Genomic DNA, 5548 nt, shown 5'->3' with positions numbered 1-5548 from the left:
GCGCCGCGCCCCGGCGCGCCGGGGGAGGCGGCGGGGCCGGGCGGGGCGAGGGCTGGAGCGCGGCGGGCGTGGGGCAGAGGTGTCGGCCCGGCTCCGCCCCGGCTTGGCCGCTGGCCCGGCGGGACCGCCGGCTGCTGAGGCCCGTGCCGGGGAGGTTTTTATGGCTGCGTTTGGCCCGTCGTGCCTCGGGCGCGCTGCGGCCGGAGCGAAGAGGGTCGGGCGGGGAGAGGCGCTGCCAGCTTGCCTCGACTCGACCCCCGTCGCCAGAGGCTGCGATCCCCTCCCTCCCCCACCCGTGCCGCCCCAGCCTGCCCAGCCTTGCGTCTGGCTCCGTCCCGGGGCAGGTGTGTGTGTGACCCAGCCCGCCCCTCCGGGCTCCGCTGGCAGCGCCGCGGGGGCCGCGCTGCGGGGCCGCTCCCAGCGCAGGGCTGCGGGGTTCGGGGCGCTGGCTCTGCCCCAGGACTGCGCTTGCTGCTCGAGGCCGTTTTCAGCGGAGTGCACTGCACACGCTGTCTGTAAAATGCGAGGCGGTGATAGCCACAGAAGACCGAGGGACTTCACTGGGAACAATACTTTTAAAAAAACCTGTATCTTGGCTGACTGTATCGATTCCACTGGTTAAGGAAAAGTTCTGCCACTTATTCACTGGAATACAGTGTGCTTACTGGTTGTAGTGTGCCGTATGAAATCATGTTCTCTCCTTACTGATGTATGGTCCCTAACCATAAGACCAAGGAAGAGGCAAATGCTGTGCTTGGTAAAGCCCTGTCCAGAGCTGATGGCGTGGACAGACGAAAAGCCTGTTATACTTGTGGATAGACAGGTTATCCGGCAAATCTTCATTTACATGCTTTGTTTCGTGGATAAAGTCAGTAGAAGGGGCTGAGTATTTCTGGCTCTGCAGGACCAGTCTATGTGTATAACTGTCTTAATAGGACCCTAGTGTAACATACCTGTTTGTATGTTTAGGTTGAAATTTCTCTTCATTTTGATTCTTAATGACACAATCGATAATGTTGTAAAAACAAAGCAAAGAAGGAAGGGGAAGGAATTTTCAAACACATGGCTGTGCACACATGTTCAGACGATGTCTTTATTCCTAGGTTGTTTTAAGAAATCCCTTTACTTATCTTGCTAGTCTGTATGGCTTTAAAAAAGCAAATTAAGACACCAATCTGAAGCCCTGAAGGGTATGACTCAGTAACATAACAATAAATGGTAGTATCTCCTGCTAAGTAATTACACCATATCGTGTCACAACAAGGTATTGTTGAAATACTATCATGTAGCTCATAAAGTGTCATTTTTTTATTATAAGCCTATAAAATAAACAGAATACTGTGTTATACAGACAGGCACAAAATACTTCGTTAAGGCTGTGAAAAGGAGCTGCTGTCGTTTTCTTGCATGAACATGCTCAAGATAAAGTAGGTATGTCCCAGTTTGCATTCTTTTATTCTGGGAACTAGCAGAGGTTAAATAGCTAACTGAAACCCTTAGGTCAGAGGCAGAGCTGTTCTGATGTCAAATCGTGAGAAATGCCAAAATATTTAGTAGTAGCCAGCATGCTGCTCCTGGTGAAGTCACTGACTTTTCTTGCTATTATCTAGCTGTGGCCTCAGGTGAACCTGTTTTAATCTAGTGTAATTTTACTGTCTTCATGTGAAGTGGCAGAGGAGAGGGAGGATTGATAATGAGGTTTTTGCACAGTCAAGACTGTATACCTGTCAGCATTTTGTTGCCTTCAGTGTTTATGGCAAGTCCAAATTCTGAAGGCAGCAGAATCTTACTGATTTTAGTAGGAATTGAAAAACCAGAAGAGAGAAACTGTGAGCAGGGAGAGTCCTTGCCATCTGGTTAGCAGACCCAGCAGTTTTAACCATGTCTGGATGTGTTTCTAGATCAAAGGACTGGTTGATGGCGGCCCTTAACATCTTCCAGCACAACCTCTTCCATCTCTGCTCTACCCATCATCCCCACAGAATGACTTCTGTCTTCAAAAAGAAGGAAGAGAAGTGGTATGCAAGTCTTTGGTATTGAAAAAAAGAAAGAATGCTGGTTGAGTGTCCTTTGGTTTGTAGCACCTGCCATGAGTCCTTGCAACAAGATGGAGCATTTAACATGATGGGGCCTTGAGGATCCATAATCCCAAGCATTGGGAAGAGCGCTGGCAACATATTACAAGTTTCTTATATAAGCAGACAGTAGGTGTTGCCTAGAGTGTGCTGAAGGGAATGTATGGATCTCTGGTGTGAGCAAATCAGTATTAAAATGTTAAATGAATGGGGATAATATGTTCAGATGTCTGTTAAAAGACCAAATCCAGCCATTTGGTGAAATTAACAAATTCAGCTACATTCAGCCAAATTACCACTGTGATAAATGTGACTGTTCTGTCACATTTCTGACAAATTCAGCTTCCCAAAAATCAGTTAAAAATAAAATAAATACTTAAGAATTTTGTGCACTTTTTCAGTTCTTAATTCAACTTCACATTATGAGGTGAATTGGAAGTAGTTTGCTGGATCCAAGCAGTACAATTGTTAAGCTGGCATTTCTTCCAAATTGTTCTGTGTTATAAAATGTACTATATATGTAGTCAGTGAGTGGTATTTATGCAGGGAAAATGTCCACTGCAACCAGTGGGCTTTTTTCGTAGTCTGCAGATACATATTTGAGGGATTTGGATATCTGTGTATAAACTTTGTTCTGCAGAGGTTAGGGTCAGATAGACACCTCATACATCTAGTACTCACTAACAGCTGCTGGAAGGAATGAGGGAGAGATCATCACATAGCCAGCAATATTCATTACTCTTGTAAAATACAGTTCACATTTTGGAAGAACCATAAATTTTGCACTTAAAATGCTATTAATTTATTGCACCCCAAGTGTTTAATCTCCACAGTACTGTGGGGATAAGTGCTATAAGTCTAAGTTGTTAAAAATACAGAAGTTGAGGCAGTCTGAATTTGAATTGAACCTTAAATGACTTAAAGGCTTAGGTATGTTTACACCACAGTGATGCACATACCTGAGCTGGTTTAAAACTAGTCATCTGGGGAACTAGTAGCAATCTAGCTGTGGCAGTGTGGACCCTGTAGCTATCTGGAAAACATGCCCAAAAAGCTGGGTAAATACTTGAGTGGTTAGACTGGCCTGAACTCAATGGCCAGACTACTACCAGTGCCCAAGACAGCTTGCCCATCATTGCAGTCACATCACTAGTGACTGTAGCACAGACATATCCTTCTGTGAATTCTGTGACTCAGCCTTGTCTTCTGGCAGATGATGCCCGAACTCTTCTGGGAGTTCTGTGGCTAGTATCAATTCAGTGCTCCATGGGAAAGGCCTTTGGAGGTATTAAAAACTCAGAGGACAGCATAAGATGCACCTTTATTCCATTGAAAAGTGTTGTAACGGTGGGCTCTCGTAGCCACATGAGCAGCTTGTGAGTCAATCTGTGTGTTTGCATAATTGGGTTCTTCTTGTTTGCTTGGAGGAAGGGCAAGGCAAGGGTGAATAGCCAGGCTTCCTGGCTCTGTCATACAGGTGTGGACAAGAGGAAACCACTGGAGGAGCTTGGGCAGAGCTGGTATTGAGGTGCATGGGGCCTAGGGCAGAGGCTACTGTGTGAACCCCTCCCTGCCTCTCTCCTGCCCACACATGGGTGATGAGTCTTGTTGCCTGACCTGGCCCAGGTTCTTCCTCCTCCCTGTCCTTTCCTTGGCCCATGGACCAAGACAATTACTGTAGTGCCTCGTCCCTGCAATGAATTCACATTTTGTGCAGAAACAAATTTCAAACACCACAACAGAAGGTTCCTCTGTGTTTACTGCCTCACACAAGGAAAGGATGGATGGCTGCCCTTTCTAGTCAAAACCAACAAGTCACACATGACTGCTTTTAACAAAAATCAGCTCTCTGAGGTCCAGCCCTCAAGCCCACTGCAGCAATCAAAATTACAGAGTCAATGTGTGGGGACTGGCATGTGTGTGTGTTGAATTTCTTGTCATATGTTGATGCTTTTAAGAACAGGCATGATTTTGTTGCAGGTGTAATGACTATTGAAGGCTGATGAGCTTGAATTTCATTATTTGAAGTATAGAATGATGGTTGAAGTTAGGAGTGAGGCCCAAGATGTAGTTGAGGGACACTTGATGTTTCCATAGCAGAAAGAATAACAACAATTTTGGAAGCAAGTGCAGATACATATGTGTGACGATTGATGGGTTTGGAGACCAAATCTTCAAGTGTATGCTGACGTGAACTCAAGACAATGTGTGGATGATGTTATAATTGAGAATGACCTTGTGTAGGTCTATTAATACTGTTCTTGAGCTTTATTTCTATAATGATGTTCTCCTCAGTACTGGGGCTGGAATTTCCTTCCAGAGTGCACAACAAGGAAAAGATGATGTGGTTCTCTCATACAAAAATATATGCAGTCAGTGGTTTGGTTTTAAAAGGTCTGTTGCTTTCAGTCTATGTTCACTGTTCTTTCCCAACAGAAAGCAATGGAAAACACAAGGATAAAAAGTGAATTACTCTGTTGACTTTCACTGTATAAGGATTTGTTCTGTGCTCTGGAAGTCTTGACATGATAGTGTGTTGGGTTTGCATGGCCAGGTTTTGGTAGCAGGGGGCTAAAGCTGTGGCTTCTGTGAGAAGCTGCCAGAAGCTTCCCTATGTCCAGCAGAGCCAATGCCAAAAGGCTCCAGGACAGCCGTGCTGCTGGCTAAGCTTGGGCCAATTGAAAATGTGGTAATGACTCTGTGATAGCATATCTAAGAAGGAAGAAAAAAAGTTATTGTGCAGATGTAATTGCAGCTAGAGAAGAGTGGGACGAGAATATGTGAAAGGAACAGCTCTGCAGGCACCCAGGTCAGTGGAGAAGGAGGGGCAGGAGGTGCTCCAGGCATTGGAGCTGAGATTCCCCTGCAGCTGTGAGGTGAGGCAGCTGAGCCCCTGCAGCCCATGGAGGACCATGGGAATGCTGACATCCACCTGCAGCCTGTGGAAGAGTTCCACGTTGGAGCAGGTGGATGGATGCCTGAGATGAAGCTGTGATCCCATGGAAGAACTGTCATAGAGCCGGGTCCCGGGAGGGATCTGCAGACCCATGGAGAGAGGAGCCCATGCCAGATCAGGTTTGCTGGTAGGACTTGGTTTGCTGGTAGGACTTGTGAGCCCCTGGGGACCCACGCTGGAACAGTCCTTGAAGGACTGCACCTTGTGGAAGAGTGACCCCTTTTGGAGCAGTTTGTGGAGAATGTTGCCTGTGGGATGGACCGCACATTGGAGAAATGTCTCCTGCAGGAGGGAGCAGGGGAAAGACTGCTCTCCCTGAACAGTGGCAGAAACAACATGTGATGAAGTGACCATAATTCCCCATTCCCTGTCTGTCTGCAGTATGGGGGGAGAAGGTAGAGATGGGAAGAAGGGAGGGGTAAGGGTATGTGTTTTTAAGGTCTTATTTTACTTCTCATTATCCTGCTCTGATTTTGTTAACAATAAATTCAGTTAACATCTCTAATTCAAGCCTGAT

Source organism: Lonchura striata, chromosome 4, assembly GCF_050655825.1.
Source record: "Lonchura striata isolate lonStrDom1 chromosome 4, ASM5065582v1, whole genome shotgun sequence".
Classification (NCBI taxonomy): domain Eukaryota; kingdom Metazoa; phylum Chordata; class Aves; order Passeriformes; family Estrildidae; genus Lonchura; species Lonchura striata.
Note: the sequence above shows the minus strand (reverse complement) of the source record.